The sequence below is a fragment of the Ranitomeya imitator genome, chromosome 2 (genome assembly GCF_032444005.1).
Source record: "Ranitomeya imitator isolate aRanImi1 chromosome 2, aRanImi1.pri, whole genome shotgun sequence".
NCBI classification, from domain to species: Eukaryota; Metazoa; Chordata; class Amphibia; order Anura; family Dendrobatidae; genus Ranitomeya; species Ranitomeya imitator.
This window is the reverse complement of record NC_091283.1, coordinates 143,550,637-143,571,413: the sequence shown is the minus strand read 5'-3', so window position 1 is coordinate 143,571,413 and position 20,777 is coordinate 143,550,637. Positions and strand designations below refer to the sequence as shown.

At 54.9% G+C, this 20,777-nt stretch overlaps 1 protein-coding gene across 1 annotated transcript in view; it reads right to left on the bottom strand.

The window, feature by feature from the left end:
• LOC138662147 (relaxin receptor 1-like) overlaps nucleotides 1–20,777 on the bottom strand; it is a 405,515-nt gene that overhangs the window by 124,892 nt on the left and 259,846 nt on the right. The window lies entirely within an intron of this gene.

Below are 20,777 nucleotides of genomic sequence, written 5' to 3'. Positions count from 1 at the left end.
ACGCAGGGGCCAATTTGTGAGGAGGATGAGGAGGAGTCAATGGAGGAGGAAGAGCTCCGTCCAGAGGAGGGAGCGACACAATTGTCCAGTGGTCAGTGTGTACAGCGAGGGTGGGGTGATGACGAGCGGGCAGAGATCATGTCTCAAGCAGGGGACAGCGTTTCTGGGCCGGTTGGCACTCTGCAGCACATGGTGGATTTCATGCTGCAGTGCCTGAGAAACGACCGCCGCATCGACCACATTCTCAACATGCCTGATTATTGGGTGTTCACCCTCCTCGATCCTCGCTACCGGGACAACGTCCAAAACCTCATCCCTGCGTTGACCCGGGAGCGTAAATTGCGGGAGTACCACGACACACTGGTGAATTCCATCATCTTCTCCTGTCCAACTGAGAGGAGTGCTGCTAGTGCTTTACAAAGCAGCTCAGTGCGTCGAGGCAGTGGGGGAGGCTCTGCCCAAAGAGGGAGCAGAAGCAGTGCCTCTGCCCAAGGCAAGCCCAGTATGGCACAACTCTGGCACACTTTTGTGTGCCCGCCCCAAATGTCTACACCATCACCGGCGGCTCCAGTCAGCAGGAGGCAACGGTTCCGTCAGATGGTGACAGACTACATGGCTTGCCCTCTTACTGTACTCCCAGACGGCTCTTCCCCGTTCAAGTTTTGGGTCTCTAAGCTGGATACATGGCCAGAGCTAAGCCAGTATGCATTGGAGGTGCTGGCTTGCCCTGCGGCTAGTGTCTTATCGGAACGTGTCTTTAGTGCCGCAGGTGGTGTACTAACAGACCGTCGCATGCGACTATCCTCCGATAACGTTGACCGGCTTACTTTCCTGAAAATGAACCAGGCCTGGATCTCGCAGGAATTTGCCACTCCTCTGCCTGATTAAGTAATTGGATGTCATCCAGGTCTCCTGCTGTGTTCATCTTTCTACCACCTGAACTGCTATTCCTGGGCTCCAACACCGCCAGTTGCGGCTCAGAAGTGCAGGCTGCACAGTAAAAACATACGACCCAGTGTTATTGGGTTTCAGTAACGTCAGCTGATCCCCAGCTGTGTAGCCGGCAATGTGTCCTGCGACCGCCACGCTGGCACAACAACCTAAATGTAAGGGAACCTGTCCCCCCCCCCCCCCCCCGTCGTTTGTTACTGAAAGAGCCATCTTGTGCAGCAGTAATGCTGCACAAGGAAAAGGTAGCTCTTTTTTTTTAGCTCTTTGCACACGCAGAACTTAACACTTATAAAATGTGTTCACTGATACCGTTATACCGTCCCGGAGCTGGGACTTTCCTTCGTAATGTGACGCAGCACAGCCGTCATTCCTACCCCCTTGGTGCCATGCGCTGCCTCCTCAGCGTTGTTTTAAGCTGTCACGGAGCCTGCGCTGTTCTGTTATCCCTTGGGCATGCCCTATTTGCGCTGCCTGTCTTCTGACATAATTTGGTGTCAGGCTGGCTGCGCCTGTGCGGCCGCGGTGCCCGAGATCCCGCCTCGCAGTGTCTTCTGATTGAGTCACACTGCGGGCCTGGGATCCATGGGCATGCGCAGTGCATATCTTCCCCTCGGGCTCTCGCTCATTTCCCTCCGCCTTCTTTAGACTGTGCGCCGTCAGCTGATCCCTAGCATGCCACGGCCGTGACACCGCACAGTCTGAAGAAGAGGGAAGGAGGGGAGTGAGAGTCGAGGTTATGCACTGTGCATGCCCATGGTTCCAAGGCCCGCAGTGGGATTACGTTAGATGAGACTGCGAGGTGGGATCTGGAGCAGCGTGGACGCACAGGCACTGACAGCCTGACACCAAATTATGTCAGAAGACAGGCAGCGCTAATTGGGCATGGCCAAGGGCTAACAGAACAGCGCAGGCTCCGTGGCAGCTTAAAACAACGCTGAGGAGGCAGCGCACGGCATCAAGGGGATAGGAATGACAGCTGTGCTGTGTCCCATTACGAAGGAAATTCGCACCTCCGGAACGGTTTAACGGTATAAAGGGACACATTTTTAGTGTTTACTTCGGTGTTTGCAAGGAGCATAATTAAAAGAGCAACCTTTTCCTTTTGCATCCTTAGTGCTGCACAACATGGCTCTTTCAGCTACAAACGTCTTGGGGGGGGGGTTAAAGGTTTCCTTTCAACTTGCTCCAATCAGGCTTCGGCCTACACTCTGTTCCTCTGCTCCTCCTGCTGTCCCTGGGCTCTAACACCGCCAGTTGGTGCCTGGAAGTGCTGTGTGCACAGTCAACAGTCGCTCCTCTGTTATTGGGGTTCAGTAACGTCAGCTGATCCCCAGCTGTGTGTGCGGCAATACCTCCAATCTGCTCCTCCTGCTGTCCCTGGGCTCTAACACCGCCAGTTGGTGCCTGGAAGTGCTGTGTGCACAGTCAACAGTCGCTCCTCTGTTATTGGGGTTCAGTAACGTCAGCTGATCCCCAGCTGTGTGTGCGGCAATACCTCCAATCTGCTCCTCCTGCTGTCCCTGGGCTCTAACACCGCCAGTTGGTGCCTGGAAGTGCTGTGTGCACAGTCAACAGTCGCTCCTCTGTTATTGGGGTTCAGTAACGTCAGCTGATCCCCAGCTGTGTATCCGGCAACGTGTCATGCGACCGCCACGCTGGCACAACTAAAATGTAAGGGGACCTGTCCCCCCCCCCCCCTAGGCGTTTGTTACTGAAAGAGCCACCATGTGCAGCACTAATACTGCACAAGGGAAAGGTCGCTCTTGAAATTATGCTCCTTGCAAACGCTGAACTACACACTCATGTAATGTGTCCCCTCACACCGTCCAACCGTCCCGGAGGTGGGACTTTCCTTTGTAATGTGACACAGCACAGCCGTCATTGCTACCCCCTTGGCACCGTGCGCTGCCTCCTTAGCGTTGTTTGATTCCGTCATGGACCCTGCGCTGTTATGTTATCCCTTGGCCATGCACAGTTTGCGCTGCCCGTCCTCTGACATCATTTGTTGTCGTCCTGGCTGCGCCTGTGCGTCCACGCTGCCCGAAATCACACCTCGCAGTGTCGTCTAATGTGATCCCACAGTGGGCCTGGTATCCATGGCCATGCGCAGTGCATATACTAGCCTCTCACTCCCCTTCTTCACGCTTCTTCAGACTAGGCGGCGTCAGCTGATCCCTAATAGCATGCCACGGCCGTGACGCCGCACAGTCTGAAGAAGCAGGAAGGAGGTGAGTGAGAGGCGATGATATGCACTGCGCATGCCCATGGATCCCTGGCCCGCAGTGGGACTACATTAGATGACACTGCAAGGTTGGATCTCGGGCAGCTTGGACGCACAGGCACTGCCAGCCTGACACCTACATGATGTCAGAAGACGGGCACCGCTAACTGTGCATGGCCAAGGGATAACATTACAGTGCGGGCTCCGTGACAGAACCAAACAACGTTGAGGAGGTGGTGCCCGGCACCAAGGGGGTTGGAATGACGGCTGTGCTGTGTCACATTACAAAGGAAAGTCCCACTTCCGGGATGGTTTGACGGTGTGAGGGGACACATTATATGAGTGTGTACTTCAGCGTTTGCAAGGAGCATAATTTTCGGAGCCACCATTTTCCATGTGCAGTATTACTGCTGTACAAGATGGCTCTTTCAGCAACAAATGCCTGGGGGGGGGGTTAAAGGTTCCCTTTCAACTTGCTCCACTGCAGGCTTCGGCCTACACTCTGCTCCTCTTTGATTCCCTGGGTTTCAACACTGTCAGTTGCCACCTGGAAGTGTTGTCTACACAGAAAAAAACACTAGGTGATGTGTCAGTGGGGTTCAGCACCGCCAGCTGTTCCCCTGCTGTGTAGTCGGCAACGTGTCCAGCACAAGCCACGCTGGCACAACAGAACAAAAGCTGCCACCAGTGCAGGCTTCGGCCTACACTCTGCTCCTCTCCTCCTCCTGCTGACCCTGGGCTCAAACACCGCTAGTTTTTGCCCGGAAGTGCTAGCTGCACAGAGAAAAACACCAGCCAATGTGTTAGTGGGGTTCAGCAACGCCAGCTGTTCCCCTGCTGTGTAGCCGGCAACGTGACCTGCAAACGCCATGCAGGCACAGGAACTGAAATTAAAAGGGAACCTGGCCCCACCCCCCCAGGTGTTTCTATGTATAACAGCCACCTAGTACAGCAGTACTGCTGCATTTGTACAAGGTGGCTGACTTTTTCTCCTTGCCCACGTGGAACTCAACACGTACAAAATGTGTCTCATTGAGACCATTCCACTGTCCCTGAGGTGTGACTTTCCTTTGTAATGATACGCAGCACCCCCCTTGGTAGCGTTTCCCGTCTTTTGTCATCATGGTTAGCTGGCTGCGCCTGTGCATCCGCCCTGCTAGAAACAACGCCCCTCGTTGTCATATTTATTTTGTCAGCGAGGGTGTGGTTTATGGGCACGAGCAGTGCATATGTTCGCCTGTCTTAACTCATCTCCTTCCGCCTTCTTCAGACTGTGCGGCCTCCTGGCCGTGGTAGGCGATAAGGGATCAGCTGAGGCCGCCCAGTCTGGAGCCGGTGTAAGGACATGTGTAAGCGGCAAACCTATTTACTGCACAAGGCCACGAATCCCAGCCACGTAGTGTGATTGTTTGAAAACACACTGTGGGTCTGGGATTCATGTCCATCGCTAACCGCAACGGCCGACATGAAATGAGGTCAGAAGACAGGAAGCGCTCACAGCGCATGGCCAAGGGATCACAATAGCGCAGACTCCTGTACAGCAAATAACAACGCTCAGGCATCTGCGCCCAGTACCTAGGTGCAAATTTTGACACCTGTGCTGCGTCTCGTTAAAAAGACAAGTCACGCCTCCACAACTGTTTGACAGTATAATGGGCTAAATAGTGTACGTGTTTTAGTCAGCGTGTGCAAGGAGCAAAACAAATAGAGCAACCTTTTACTTGTGCAGCATTAATGCTGCACAAGGTGTGGCTCTTGTACCTTGCAACACCTGAGGGGGGGGTTAAAGGTAACCTTTGAAATTGGTTCAACTAGGCTTCGGCCTACACTCTGCTCCTCTACTCCTCCTGCTGACCCTGGGCTCAAACACCGCTAGTTTTTGCCCGGAAATGCTAGCTGCACAGAGAAAAACACCAGCCAATGTGTTAGTGGGGTTCAGCACCGCCAGCTGTTCCCCTGCTGTGTAGTCGGCAACGTGTCCAGCACAAGCCACGCTGGCACAACCGACCAAAAGCTGCCACCAGTGCAGGCTTCGGCCTACACTTTGCTCCTCTCCTCCTCCTGCTGACCCTGGGCTCAAACAACGCCAGTTTCTGCCCGGACATGCTAGCTGCACAGAGAAAAACACCAGCCAATGTGTTAGTGGGGTTCAGCACCGCCTGCTGTTCCCCCGCTGTGTAGCCGGCATCGTGTCCAGCACAAGCCACGCTGGCACAACCGACCAAAAGCTGCCACCAGTGCAGGCTTCGGCCTACACTTTGCTCCTCTCCTCCTCCTGCTGACCCTGGGCTCAAACAACGCCAGTTTCTGCCCGGACATGCTAGCTGCACAGAGAAAAACACCAGCCAATGTGTTAGTGGGGTTCAGCAACGCCAGCTGTTCCCCTGCTGTGTAGCTTGCAACGTGACCTGCAAACGCCACGCAGGCACATGAACTGAAATTGAAGGGAGCCTGCCCCCCACCCACAGGTGTTTCTATGTATATCAGCCACCTTGTACAGCAGTACTGCTGCATTTGTACGAGGTGGCTGACTTTTTCTCCTTGCCCACGTGGAACTCAACACGTACAAAATGTGTCTCATTAGAGACCATTACAATGTCCCTGAGGTGTGACTTTCCTTTGTAATGACACGCAGCACCCCCATTGTTAGCGCTGCCCGTCTCCTGACATCATTGGTTGGCTGGCTGTGCCTGTGCGTCCCCCCTGCCCGACACAACGCCCCCCGTTGTCTCATATATTTTGACTGCGAGGGTGTGATTGATGGGCACGAGCAGTGCATATGTTCCCCTGTTTTCACTCCCCTCCTTCCGCCTTCTTCTGACTGTGCGGCCTCATGGCCGCGGCATGCGATAAGGGATCAGCTGAGGCCGCCCAGTCTGAAGCAGGTGTAAGGACATGTGTGAGCGGCGAACATATTTACTGCACAAGGCCACGAATCCCAGCACCGCAGTGTGACTTTAGGAAAAGCCACTGTGGGTCTGGGATTTATGGCCATCGTTAACCGCACCGGCCAACATGAAATGAGGTCATGAGACGGCCTGCACTAACAGGGTATTGCCAAGGGATAACACAAGAGCGCAGACTCCTGTACAGCAAATAACAACGCTCAGGAATCTGCGCCCAGTACCTAGGTGCAAATTTTGACACCTGTGCTGCGTCTCGTTAAAAAGACAAGTCACGCCTCCACAACTGTTTGACAGTATAATGGGCTAAATAGTGTACGTGTTTAATTCAGCGTGTGCAAGGAGCAAAATTAAATAGAGCAACCTTTGACTTGTGCATCATTAATGCTGTTCAAGGTGTGGCTCTTGTACCTTGCAACACCTGAGGGGGGGGTTAAAGGTAACCTTTGAAATTGGTTCAACTAGGCTTCGGCCTACACTCTGCTCCTCTACTCCTCCTGCTGACCCTGGGCTCAAACACCGCTAGTTTTTGCCCGGAAATGCTAGCTGCACAGAGAAAAACACCAGCCAATGTGTTAGTGGGGTTCAGCACCGCCAGCTGTTCCCCTGCTGTGTAGTCGGCAACGTGTCCAGCACAAGCCACGCTGGCACAACAGAACAAAAGCTGCCACCAGTGCAGGCTTCGGCCTACACTTTGCTCCTCTCCTCCTCCTCCTGCTGACCCTGGGCTCTAACACCGCTAGTTTTTGCCCGGACATGCAATCTGCACAGAGAAAAACACCAGTCAATGTGTCAGTGGGGTTCAGCAACGCCAGCTGTTCCCCTGCTGTGTAGCTTGCAACGTGACCTGCAAACGCCACGCAGGCACATGAACTGAAATTGAAGGGAGCCTGCCCCCCACCCCCCCAGGTGTTTCTATGTATAACAGCCACCTTGTACAGCAGTACTGCTGCATTTGTACAAGGTGGCTGACTTTTTCTCCTTGCACACGTGGAACTCAACAAGTACAAAATGTGTCTCATTACAGACCATTACAATGTCCCTGAGGTGTGACTTTCCTTTTTAATGACACGCAGCACCCCCATTGTTAGCGCTGCCCGTCTCCTGACATCATTGGTTGGCTGGCTGTGCCTGTGCGTCCCCCCTGCCCGACACAACGCCCCCCGTTGTCTCATATATTTTGACTGCGAGGGTGTGATTGATGGGCACGAGCAGTGCATATGTTCCCCTGTTTTCACTCCCCTCCTTCCGCCTTCTTCTGACTGTGCGGCCTCATGGCCGCGGCATGCGATAAGGGATCAGCTGAGGCCGCCCAGTCTGAAGCAGGTGTAAGGACATGTGTGAGCGGCGAACATATTTACTGCACAAGGCCACGAATCCCAGCACCGCAGTGTGACTTTAGGAAAAGCCACTGTGGGTCTGGGATTTATGGCCATCGTTAACCGCACCGGCCAACATGAAATGAGGTCATGAGACGGCCTGCACTAACAGGGTATTGCCAAGGGATAACACAAGAGCGCAGACTCCTGTACAGCAAATAACAACGCTCAGGAATCTGCGCCCAGTACCTAGGTGCAAATTTTGACACCTGTGCTGCGTCTCGTTAAAAAGACAAGTCACGCCTCCACAACTGTTTGACAGTATAATGGGCTAAATAGTGTACGTGTTTAATTCAGCGTGTGCAAGGAGCAAAATTAAATAGAGCAACCTTTGACTTGTGCATCATTAATGCTGTTCAAGGTGTGGCTCTTGTACCTTGCAACACCTGAGGGGGGGGTTAAAGGTAACCTTTGAAATTGGTTCAACTAGGCTTCGGCCTACACTCTGCTCCTCTACTCCTCCTGCTGACCCTGGGCTCAAACACCGCTAGTTTTTGCCCGGAAATGCTAGCTGCACAGAGAAAAACACCAGCCAATGTGTTAGTGGGGTTCAGCACCGCCAGCTGTTCCCCTGCTGTGTAGTCGGCAACGTGTCCAGCACAAGCCACGCTGGCACAACAGAACAAAAGCTGCCACCAGTGCAGGCTTCGGCCTACACTTTGCTCCTCTCCTCCTCCTCCTGCTGACCCTGGGCTCTAACACCGCTAGTTTTTGCCCGGACATGCAATCTGCACAGAGAAAAACACCAGTCAATGTGTCAGTGGGGTTCAGCAACGCCAGCTGTTCCCCTGCTGTGTAGCTTGCAACGTGACCTGCAAACGCCACGCAGGCACATGAACTGAAATTGAAGGGAGCCTGCCCCCCACCCCCCCAGGTGTTTCTATGTATAACAGCCACCTTGTACAGCAGTACTGCTGCATTTGTACAAGGTGGCTGACTTTTTCTCCTTGCACACGTGGAACTCAACAAGTACAAAATGTGTCTCATTACAGACCATTACAATGTCCCTGAGGTGTGACTTTCCTTTTTAATGACACGCAGCACCCCCATTGTTAGCGCTGCCCGTCTCCTGACATCATTGGTTGGCTGGCTGTGCCTGTGCGTCCCCCCTGCCCGACACAACGCCCCCCGTTGTCTCATATATTTTGACTGCGAGGGTGTGATTGATGGGCACGAGCAGTGCATATGTTCCCCTGTTTTCACTCCCCTCCTTCCGCCTTCTTCTGACTGTGCGGCCTCATGGCCGCGGCATGCGATAAGGGATCAGCTGAGGCCGCCCAGTCTGAAGCAGGTGTAAGGACATGTGTGAGCGGCGAACATATTTACTGCACAAGGCCACGAATCCCAGCACCGCAGTGTGACTTTAGGAAAAGCCACTGTGGGTCTGGGATTTATGGCCATCGTTAACCGCACCGGCCAACATGAAATGAGGTCATGAGACGGCCTGCACTAACAGGGTATTGCCAAGGGATAACACAAGAGCGCAGTTTCCTGTACTGCAAATAACAACGGTAAGGAATCTGCGCACAGCACCTAGGTGTAAATTTGTACACCTGTGCTGCGTCTCCTTAAAAAGACTAGTAGTCACGCCTCCACTACTGTTTGACAGTATAATGGGCTAAATAGTGTACGTGTTTAATTCAGCGTGTGCAAGGAGCAAAATTAAATAGAGCAACCTTTGACTTGTGCATCATTAATGCTGTTCAAGGTGTGGCTCTTGTACCTTGCAACACCTGAGGGGGGGGGTTAAAGGTAACCTTGGAAATTGGTTCAACTAGGCTTCGGCCTACACTCTGCTCCTCTACTCCTCCTGCTGACCCTGGGCTCAAACACCGCTAGTTTTTGCCCGGAAATGCTAGCTGCACAGAGAAAAACACCAGCCAATGTGTTAGTGGGGTTCAGCACCGCCAGCTGTTCCCCCGCTGTGTAGCCGGCATCGTGTCCAGCACAAGCCACGCTGGCACAACAGAACAAAAGCTGCCACCAGTGCAGGCTTCGGCCTACACTTTGCTCCTCTCCTCCTCCTCCTGCTGACCCTGGGCTCTAACACCGCTAGTTTTTGCCCGGACATGCAATCTGCACAGAGAAAAACACCAGTCAATGTGTCAGTGGGGTTCAGCAACGCCAGCTGTTCCCCTGCTGTGTAGCTTGCAACGTGACCTGCAAACGCCACGCAGGCACATGAACTGAAATTGAAGGGAGCCTGCCCCCCACCCACAGGTGTTTCTATGTATAACAGCCACCTTGTACAGCAGTACTGCTGCATTTGTACGAGGTGGCTGACTTTTTCTCCTTGCCCACGTGGAACTCAACACGTACAAAATGTGTCTCATTAGAGACCATTACAATGTCCCTGAGGTGTGACTTTCCTTTGTAATGACACGCAGCACCACCCTTGTTAGCGCTGCCCGTCTTTTGACATCATTGGTTAGCTGGCTGCGCCTGTGCATCTCCCCTGCTCGAAACAACGCCCCTCGGTGTCTTATTTTTTTGGACAGCGAGGGTGTGATTGATGGGCATGTGCAGTGCATATGTTTGCCTGTGTTCACTCATCTCCTTCCGCCTTCTTCAGACTGGGTGTCCTCATGGCCTCGGCAGGCGATAAGGGATCAGATGAGGCCGTCCAGTCTGAAGCAGGTGTAAGGACATGTGTGAGCGGCAAACATATTTACTGCACCAGGGCACGAATCCCAGCACCGCAGTGTGATTTTTTAAAAACACACTGTGGGTCTGGGATTCATGTCCATCGCTAACCGCAACGGCCAACATGAAATGAGGTCATAAGACAGGAAGCGCTCACAGCGCATGGCCAAAGGATCACAAGAGCGCAGACTCCTGTACAGCAACTAACAACGCTCAGGAAGCTGCGCCCATGCAAAAAGGTGTTTTCGACACCTGTGCTGCTTTTCTTTAAAAAGACAAGTCACGCCTCCACTACTGTTAAACAGTATAATGGGCTAAATAGTCTACGTGTTGCATTCAGCTTGTGCAAGTAGACAAATTAATAGAGCAACCTTTTACTTGTGCAGCATTAATGCTGCAGAAGGAGTGGCTCTTGTTCTTTGTAACACCTGAGGGGGGGTTAAAGGTAACCTTTGAAATTGGTTCAACTAGGCTTCGGCCTACACTCTGCTCCTCTCCTCCTCCTGCTGACCCTGGGCTCTAACAACGCTAGTTTTTGCCCGGAAATGCTAGCTGCACAGAGAAAAACACCAGCCAATGTGTTAGTGGGGTTCAGCAACGCCAGCTGTTCCCCCGCTGTGTAGCCGGCATCGTGTCCAGCACAAGCCACGCTGGCACAACCGACCAAAAGCTGCCACCAGTGCAGGCTTCGGCCTACACTTTGCTCCTCTCCTCCTCCTCCTGCTGACCCTGGGCTCAAACACCGCTAGTTTTTGCCCGGAAATGCTAGCTGCACAGAGAAAAACACCAGCCAATGTGTTAGTGGGGTTCAGCAACGCCAGCTGTTCCCCCGCTGTGTAGCCGGCATCGTGTCCAGCACAAGCCACGCTGGCACAACCGACCAAAAGCTGCCACCAGTGCAGGCTTCGGCCTACACTTTGCTCCTCTCCTCCTCCTCCTGCTGACCCTGGGCTCAAACACCGCTAGTTTTTGCCCGGAAATGCTAGCTGCACAGAGAAAAACACCAGCCAATGTGTTAGTGGGGTTCAGCACCGCCAGCTGTTCCCCTGCTGTGCAGCTTGCAACGTGACCTGCAAACGCCACGCAGGCACATGAACTGAAATTGAAGGGAGCCTGGCCCCCACCCCCAGGTGTTTCTATGTATAACAGCCACCTTGTACAGCAGTACTGCTGCATTTGTACAAGGTGGCTGATGTTTTCTCCTTGCCCACGTGGAACTCAACACGTACAAAATGTGTCTCTTTGAGACCATTCCACTGTCCCTGAGGTGTGACTTTCCTTTCTAATGATACGCAGCACCCCCCTTGGTAGCGCTTCCCGTCTTCTGACATCATTGGTTGGCTACTTGCGCCTGTTCGTCCGCCCTGCCTGAATAAAATGCTCCTCGTTGTCTTAATTATTTTGACTGCGAGGGTGTGATTGATGGGCACGAGCAGTGCATATCTTCGCCTGTCTTAACTCATCTCCTTCAGCCTTCTTCAGACTGTGCAGCCTCATGGCCGCGGCATGCAAGAAGGGATCAGCAGAGGCCGCCCAGTCTGAAGCAGGTGTAAGGACGTGTGTGAGCGGCCAAAATATTTACTGCTCAAGGCCACGAATCCCAGCACCGCAGTGTGGCTTTATGAAAAGACACTGTGGGTCTGGGATTTATGGCCATCGTTAACCGCACCGGCCAACATGAAATGATGTCATAAGATGGGCAGCGCTAACAGGGCATTGCCAAGGGATAACACAAGAGCGCAGACTCCTGTACAGCAAATAACAACGCTCAGGAAGCTGCTCCAAGCACCAAGGCGTTATTTTGGACACCTGTGCTGCGTCTCATCAAAAAACCAAGTCACGCATCCACTACAGTTTGACTGTAGAATGGGGTAAATTGTGTATGTCTTTCATTCAGCGTGTGCAAGTAGACAAATTAATAGAGCAACCTTTCACTTGTGCAGCATTAATACTGCACAAGGTGTGTCTCTTGTACTTTGTAACACCTGAGGGGGGGGTTAAAGGTTTCCTTTGAAATTGGTTCAACTAAGCTTCGGCCTACACTCTGCTCCTCTCCTCCTCCTCCTGCTTCAACACGGGCTCTAACATCGCTAGTTTTTGCCCGCAAGTGCTAGCTGCACAGAGAAAAACACACGCCATTGTGTTAGTGGGGTTCAGCAACGCCAGCTGTTCCCCCAGTGTGTAGCCGGCAAAGTGTCCTGCAAACGCAACGCAGACACAAAGCTGCCTCCAGTGCAGGCTTCGGCCTACACTCATCTCCCCCTGCTTACCCTTTGCTCCAACACCGCTAGTTGGGGCTCTAGGAAGACAATCTTTAATAGGCAAGGCAACGCATCCGGGTTCCAGCACCGCCAGCTGGTTCTCGGCAGTGTTCTTGTCACAGGTACTCCCTCGTGCCAAGCCTGGTTTCAGCACCGTCAGCTGTTTCCGGGTTGTGTCAACTTCACTGAGACACCTATGCTTGCCTCGTCGTGGTGCGGTCGGGTTAGCCAACTCCAGGGTGCCTCCAGTTTAGGAGCTTCCTATGTGGGCTGCGTGAACTGGTAGTCAAGGCTGGTTCTGTAGTGCCAGTAGGCCCAGCTCCCCCTGTAGGACTGTTGGGGTTCGGTAACTGCGGCTGCCTCGCGGCCTAGCTGTTCTCTCCTCTCCTGTGGACCTTCGGGTCCACCACCTGGTTCCAGCACCGTCAGCTGGTTCCGGGCCGAGCCTTTGGCTTAGGTGCCTCCTCCTGGGTATCCGAGTTCCGCCAACGCCAGGCGGTCCTTGGTAGTGCTTTTAAGCGCGGGCACCTACAGCTTAGTAACCGGGTTCCAGCACCGTCAGCTGGTCCTCGGTCGTGCCATTGGCTCTTGCACACTGGGGCAACGCATCCGGGTTCCAGCACCGCCAGCTGGTTCTCGGCAGTGTTCTTGTCACAGGTACTCCCTCGTGCCAAGCCTGGTTTCAGCACCGTCAGCTGTTTCCGGGTTGTGTCAACTTCACTGAGACACCTATGCTTGCCTCGTCGTGGTGCGGTCGGGTTAGCCAACTCCAGGGTGCCTCCAGTTTAGGAGCTTCCTATGTGGGCTGCGTGAACTGGTAGTCAAGGCTGGTTCTGTAGTGCCAGTAGGCCCAGCTCCCCCTGTAGGACTGTTGGGGTTCGGTAACTGCGGCTGCCTCGCGGCCTAGCTGTTCTCTCCTCTCCTGTGGACCTTCGGGTCCACCACCTGGTTCCAGCACCGTCAGCTGGTTCCGGGCCGAGCCTTTGGCTTAGGTGCCTCCTCCTGGGTATCCGAGTTCCGCCAACGCCAGGCGGTCCTTGGTAGTGCTTTTAAGCGCGGGCACCTACAGCTTAGTAACCGGGTTCCAGCACCGTCAGCTGGTCCTCGGTCGTGCCATTGGCTCTTGCACACTGGGGCAACGCATCCGGGTTCCAGCACCGCCATCTGGTTCTCGGCAGTGTTTTTGTCACAGGTACTCCCTCGTGCCAAGCCTGGTTTCAGCACCGTCAGCTGTTTCCGGGTTGTGTCAAGCTCACTGAGACACCTATGCTTGCCTCGTCGTGGTGCGGTCGGGTTAGCCAACTCCAGGGTGCCTCCAGTTTAGGAGCTTCCTATGTGGGCTGCGTGAACTGGTAGTCAAGGCTGGTTCTGTAGTGCCAGTAGGCCCAGCTCCCCCTGTAGGACTGTTGGGGTTCGGTAACTGCGGCTGCCTCGCGGCCTAGCTGTTCTCTCCTCTCCTGTGGACCTTCGGGTCCACCACCTGGTTCCAGCACCGTCAGCTGGTTCCGGGCCGAGCCTTTGGCTTAGGTGCCTCCTCCTGGGTATCCGAGTTCCGCCAACGCCAGGCGGTCCTTGGTAGTGCTTTTAAGCGCGGGCACCTACAGCTTAGTAACCGGGTTCCAGCACCGTCAGCTGGTCCTCGGTCGTGCCATTGGCTCTTGCACACTGGGGCAACGCATCCGGGTTCCAGCACCGCCAGCTGGTTCTCGGCAGTGTTCTTGTCACAGGTACTCCCTCGTGCCAAGCCTGGTTTCAGCACCGTCAGCTGTTTCCGGGTTGTGTCAACTTCACTGAGACACCTATGCTTGCCTCGTCGTGGTGCGGTCGGGTTAGCCAACTCCAGGGTGCCTCCAGTTTAGGAGCTTCCTATGTGGGCTGCGTGAACTGGTAGTCAAGGCTGGTTCTGTAGTGCCAGTAGGCCCAGCTCCCCCTGTAGGACTGTTGGGGTTCGGTAACTGCGGCTGCCTCGCGGCCTAGCTGTTCTCTCCTCTCCTGTGGACCTTCGGGTCCACCACCTGGTTCCAGCACCGTCAGCTGGTTCCGGGCCGAGCCTTTGGCTTAGGTGCCTCCTCCTGGGTATCCGAGTTCCGCCAACGCCAGGCGGTCCTTGGTAGTGCTTTTAAGCGCGGGCACCTACAGCTTAGTAACCGGGTTCCAGCACCGTCAGCTGGTCCTCGGTCGTGCCATTGGCTCTTGCACACTGGGGCAACGCATCCGGGTTCCAGCACCGCCAGCTGGTTCTCGGCAGTGTTCTTGTCACAGGTACTCCCTCGTGCCAAGCCTGGTTTCAGCACCGTCAGCTGTTTCCGGGTTGTGTCAACTTCACTGAGACACCTATGCTTGCCTCGTCGTGGTGCGGTCGGGTTAGCCAACTCCAGGGTGCCTCCAGTTTAGGAGCTTCCTATGTGGGCTGCGTGAACTGGTAGTCAAGGCTGGTTCTGTAGTGCCAGTAGGCCCAGCTCCCCCTGTAGGACTGTTGGGGTTCGGTAACTGCGGCTGCCTCGCGGCCTAGCTGTTCTCTCCTCTCCTGTGGACCTTCGGGTCCACCACCTGGTTCCAGCACCGTCAGCTGGTTCCGGGCCGAGCCTTTGGCTTAGGTGCCTCCTCCTGGGTATCCGAGTTCCGCCAACGCCAGGCGGTCCTTGGTAGTGCTTTTAAGCGCGGGCACCTACAGCTTAGTAACCGGGTTCCAGCACCGTCAGCTGGTCCTCGGTCGTGCCATTGGCTCTTGCACACTGGGGCAACGCATCCGGGTTCCAGCACCGCCAGCTGGTTCTCGGCAGTGTTCTTGTCACAGGTACTCCCTCGTGCCAAGCCTGGTTTCAGCACCGTCAGCTGTTTCCGGGTTGTGTCAACTTCACTGAGACACCTATGCTTGCCTCGTCGTGGTGCGGTCGGGTTAGCCAACTCCAGGGTGCCTCCAGTTTAGGAGCTTCCTATGTGGGCTGCGTGAACTGGTAGTCAAGGCTGGTTCTGTAGTGCCAGTAGGCCCAGCTCCCCCTGTAGGACTGTTGGGGTTCGGTAACTGCGGCTGCCTCGCGGCCTAGCTGTTCTCTCCTCTCCTGTGGACCTTCGGGTCCACCACCTGGTTCCAGCACCGTCAGCTGGTTCCGGGCCGAGCCTTTGGCTTAGGTGCCTCCTCCTGGGTATCCGAGTTCCGCCAACGCCAGGCGGTCCTTGGTAGTGCTTTTAAGCGCGGGCACCTACAGCTTAGTAACCGGGTTCCAGCACCGTCAGCTGGTCCTCGGTCGTGCCATTGGCTCTTGCACACTGGGGCAACGCATCCGGGTTCCAGCACCGCCAGCTGGTTCTCGGCAGTGTTTTTGTCACAGGTACTCCCTCGTGCCAAGCCTGGTTTCAGCACCGTCAGCTGTTTCCGGGTTGTGTCAAGCTCACTGAGACACCTATGCTTGCCTCGTCGTGGTGCGGTCGGGTTAGCCAACTCCAGGGTGCCTCCAGTTTAGGAGCTTCCTATGTGGGCTGCGTGAACTGGTAGTCAAGGCTGGTTCTGTAGTGCCAGTAGGCCCAGCTCCCCCTGTAGGACTGTTGGGGTTCGGTAACTGCGGCTGCCTCGCGGCCTAGCTGTTCTCTCCTCTCCTGTGGACCTTCGGGTCCACCACCTGGTTCCAGCACCGTCAGCTGGTTCCGGGCCGAGCCTTTGGCTTAGGTGCCTCCTCCTGGGTATCCGAGTTCCGCCAACGCCAGGCGGTCCTTGGTAGTGCTTTTAAGCGCGGGCACCTACAGCTTAGTAACCGGGTTCCAGCACCGTCAGCTGGTCCTCGGTCGTGCCATTGGCTCTTGCACACTGGGGCAACGCATCCGGGTTCCAGCACCGCCAGCTGGTTCTCGGCAGTGTTCTTGTCACAGGTACTCCCTCGTGCCAAGCCTGGTTTCAGCACCGTCAGCTGTTTCCGGGTTGTGTCAACTTCACTGAGACACCTATGCTTGCCTCGTCGTGGTGCGGTCGGGTTAGCCAACTCCAGGGTGCCTCCAGTTTAGGAGCTTCCTATGTGGGCTGCGTGAACTGGTAGTCAAGGCTGGTTCTGTAGTGCCAGTAGGCCCAGCTCCCCCTGTAGGACTGTTGGGGTTCGGTAACTGCGGCTGCCTCGCGGCCTAGCTGTTCTCTCCTCTCCTGTGGACCTTCGGGTCCACCACCTGGTTCCAGCACCGTCAGCTGGTTCCGGGCCGAGCCTTTGGCTTAGGTGCCTCCTCCTGGGTATCCGAGTTCCGCCAACGCCAGGCGGTCCTTGGTAGTGCTTTTAAGCGCGGGCACCTACAGCTTAGTAACCGGGTTCCAGCACCGTCAGCTGGTCCTCGGTCGTGCCATTGGCTCTTGCACACTGGGGCAACGCATCCGGGTTCCAGCACCGCCAGCTGGTTCTCGGCAGTGTTCTTGTCACAGGTACTCCCTCGTGCCAAGCCTGGTTTCAGCACCGTCAGCTGTTTCCGGGTTGTGTCAACTTCACTGAGACACCTATGCTTGCCTCGTCGTGGTGCGGTCGGGTTAGCCAACTCCAGGGTGCCTCCAGTTTAGGAGCTTCCTATGTGGGCTGCGTGAACTGGTAGTCAAGGCTGGTTCTGTAGTGCCAGTAGGCCCAGCTCCCCCTGTAGGACTGTTGGGGTTCGGTAACTGCGGCTGCCTCGCGGCCTAGCTGTTCTCTCCTCTCCTGTGGACCTTCGGGTCCACCACCTGGTTCCAGCACCGTCAGCTGGTTCCGGGCCGAGCCTTTGGCTTAGGTGCCTCCTCCTGGGTATCCGAGTTCCGCCAACGCCAGGCGGTCCTTGGTAGTGCTTTTAAGCGCGGGCACCTACAGCTTAGTAACCGGGTTCCAGCACCGTCAGCTGGTCCTCGGTCGTGCCATTGGCTCTTGCACACTGGGGCAACGCATCCGGGTTCCAGCACCGCCAGCTGGTTCTCGGCAGTGTTCTTGTCACAGGTACTCCCTCGTGCCAAGCCTGGTTTCAGCACCGTCAGCTGTTTCCGGGTTGTGTCAACTTCACTGAGACACCTATGCTTGCCTCGTCGTGGTGCGGTCGGGTTAGCCAACTCCAGGGTGCCTCCAGTTTAGGAGCTTCCTATGTGGGCTGCGTGAACTGGTAGTCAAGGCTGGTTCTGTAGTGCCAGTAGGCCCAGCTCCCCCTGTAGGACTGTTGGGGTTCGGTAACTGCGGCTGCCTCGCGGCCTAGCTGTTCTCTCCTCTCCTGTGGACCTTCGGGTCCACCACCTGGTTCCAGCACCGTCAGCTGGTTCCGGGCCGAGCCTTTGGCTTAGGTGCCTCCTCCTGGGTATCCGAGTTCCGCCAACGCCAGGCGGTCCTTGGTAGTGCTTTTAAGCGCGGGCACCTACAGCTTAGTAACCGGGTTCCAGCACCGTCAGCTGGTCCTCGGTCGTGCCATTGGCTCTTGCACACTGGGGCAACGCATCCGGGTTCCAGCACCGCCAGCTGGTTCTCGGCAGTGTTCTTGTCACAGGTACTCCCTCGTGCCAAGCCTGGTTTCAGCACCGTCAGCTGTTTCCGGGTTGTGTCAACTTCACTGAGACACCTATGCTTGCCTCGTCGTGGTGCGGTCGGGTTAGCCAACTCCAGGGTGCCTCCAGTTTAGGAGCTTCCTATGTGGGCTGCGTGAACTGGTAGTCAAGGCTGGTTCTGTAGTGCCAGTAGGCCCAGCTCCCCCTGTAGGACTGTTGGGGTTCGGTAACTGCGGCTGCCTCGCGGCCTAGCTGTTCTCTCCTCTCCTGTGGACCTTCGGGTCCACCACCTGGTTCCAGCACCGTCAGCTGGTTCCGGGCCGAGCCTTTGGCTTAGGTGCCTCCTCCTGGGTATCCGAGTTCCGCCAACGCCAGGCGGTCCTTGGTAGTGCTTTTAAGCGCGGGCACCTACAGCTTAGTAACCGGGTTCCAGCACCGTCAGCTGGTCCTCGGTCGTGCCATTGGCTCTTGCACACTGGGGCAACGCATCCGGGTTCCAGCACCGCCAGCTGGTTCTCGGCAGTGTTCTTGTCACAGGTACTCCCTCGTGCCAAGCCTGGTTTCAGCACCGTCAGCTGTTTCCGGGTTGTGTCAACTTCACTGAGACACCTATGCTTGCCTCGTCGTGGTGCGGTCGGGTTAGCCAACTCCAGGGTGCCTCCAGTTTAGGAGCTTCCTATGTGGGCTGCGTGAACTGGTAGTCAAGGCTGGTTCTGTAGTGCCAGTAGGCCCAGCTCCCCCTGTAGGACTGTTGGGGTTCGGTAACTGCGGCTGCCTCGCGGCCTAGCTGTTCTCTCCTCTCCTGTGGACCTTCGGGTCCACCACCTGGTTCCAGCACCGTCAGCTGGTTCCGGGCCGAGCCTTTGGCTTAGGTGCCTCCTCCTGGGTATCCGAGTTCCGCCAACGCCAGGCGGTCCTTGGTAGTGCTTTTAAGCGCGGGCACCTACAGCTTAGTAACCGGGTTCCAGCACCGTCAGCTGGTCCTCGGTCGTGCCATTGGCTCTTGCACACTGGGGCAACGCATCCGGGTTCCAGCACCGCCAGCTGGTTCTCGGCAGTGTTCTTGTCACAGGTACTCCCTCGTGCCAAGCCTGGTTTCAGCACCGTCAGCTGTTTCCGGGTTGTGTCAACTTCACTGAGACGCCTATGCTTGCCCCGTCGTGGTGCGGTCGAGTTAGCCAACTCCAGGGTGCCTCCAGTTTAGGAGCTTCCTATGTGGGCTGCGTGAACTGGTAGTCAAGGCTGGTTATGTAGTGCCAGTAGGCCCAGCTCCCCCTGTAGGACTGTTGGGGTTCGGTAACTGCGGCTGCCTCGCGGCCTAGCTGTTCTCTCCTCTCCTGTGGGCCTTCGGGTCCACCACCTGGTTCCAGCACCGTCAGCTGGTTCTCGGCAGTGTCTTTTGCTCTTGTACCTTCTGCTCCCCATCCTGGTTCCAGTACCGTCAGCTGGTTCCGGGCAGAGCCTTTGGCTTAGGTGCCTCCTTCTGGGTATCCAAGTTCCACCAACGTCAGGTGGTCCTTGGTAGTGCTTTCAGGCACGGGTACCTCCTGCTTAGTAACCGGGTTCCAGTAACGTCAGCTGGTCCTCGGTAGTTCCATTGGCTCTTGGACCTTCGGCTACCCATCCGGGTTCCAGTACCGTCAGCTGGTTCTCGGCAGTGTCTTTTGCTCTTGTACCTTCTGCTCCCCATCCTGGTTCCAGTAACGTCAGCTGGTTCCGGGCAGAGCCTTTGGCTTAGGTGCCTCCTTCTGGGTATCCGAGTTCCGTCAACGTCAGGCGGTCCTTGGTAGTGCTTTTTAGCACGGGTACCTCCTGCTTAGTAACCGGGTTCCAGTAACGTCAGCTGGTCCTCGGTAGTTCCATAGGCTCTTGAACCTTCGGGTAGCCATCCGAGTTCCAGTTCCATCAGCTGGTTCTTGGCATTTTCTCAGCCTTCTTGTACCTTCTGCTACATTTCCAAGTTGAAGACCCTAACGTCGACGACCCGGAAGACCACCACGATGACGACGACACGGAAGACCACCCCGATGACGACGACGACGACGGCGGAGATGACGACACTGGAGACGACGACCCTGGAGACGACAACATGGAAGACCGAGAAGCAGAAGAACAAGAGGCTGCAGAACAAAGAGCAGAAGAACATTAAGCATAAGACTTAATATCAGAGCAAAAGATATTATCTAAATTATATGCAGAAGAAGACTAAGCAGTGTATGGGGGTGAGTCCGTTCCTCCTCGTGGTGCCCCTGGATAAAGCCTGATGCTGCAGGCCAAACTGAACGCGGACAAATGTAACTTTTGTGACTGGCAGAACGGAAGGTGTAATCTTCAAACTTTTATAGATAACAACTACGGGAATGCCTGTCACAAATGAGAATATGATGAAGAAGTAGAATAGGAAGAATAATAACAGTGGAATAAAAAGAATATGTAGAATAAGAAGAATAATAATAGTTGAATAAAATGAATATGAAGAATGTAATAAAAAAAAAAAAATAGGTAGAAGATGAAGAAGAAGATGAATAAGGTGAAGAAGTTGATGTCAAAGATGCTGATGATGATGAAGATGAAAGTGTGGGAAAAGAAAAAAAAAAAGAAAAAAAAGAAGGGGAAGGGCGTGGAATAGTGAAACATCAATATCTGACAAAATAAAAAAAAAATTTACATAGTCAATATCTTTGTCACTCCGAACGTCTTAAAAAAAAACAAAAAACATGCTATTCTATTTGATTGGGATAAACCTCTATGACTTTAATGTCTCCGCCACCTCCCCAAATACATCCGGCATTATTCTTAGTTGTTTTCCTTCATGTAGAATGAACCTACAAGGAAAGAAAGGGTTTATTTTAATTCCGATATTTTGGTCCCATTGACTTGCATTGGGATCGGGTATCGGTATCGGCGATATCCGATATTTTTTGAATATCGGCCGATCCAAACCGATAC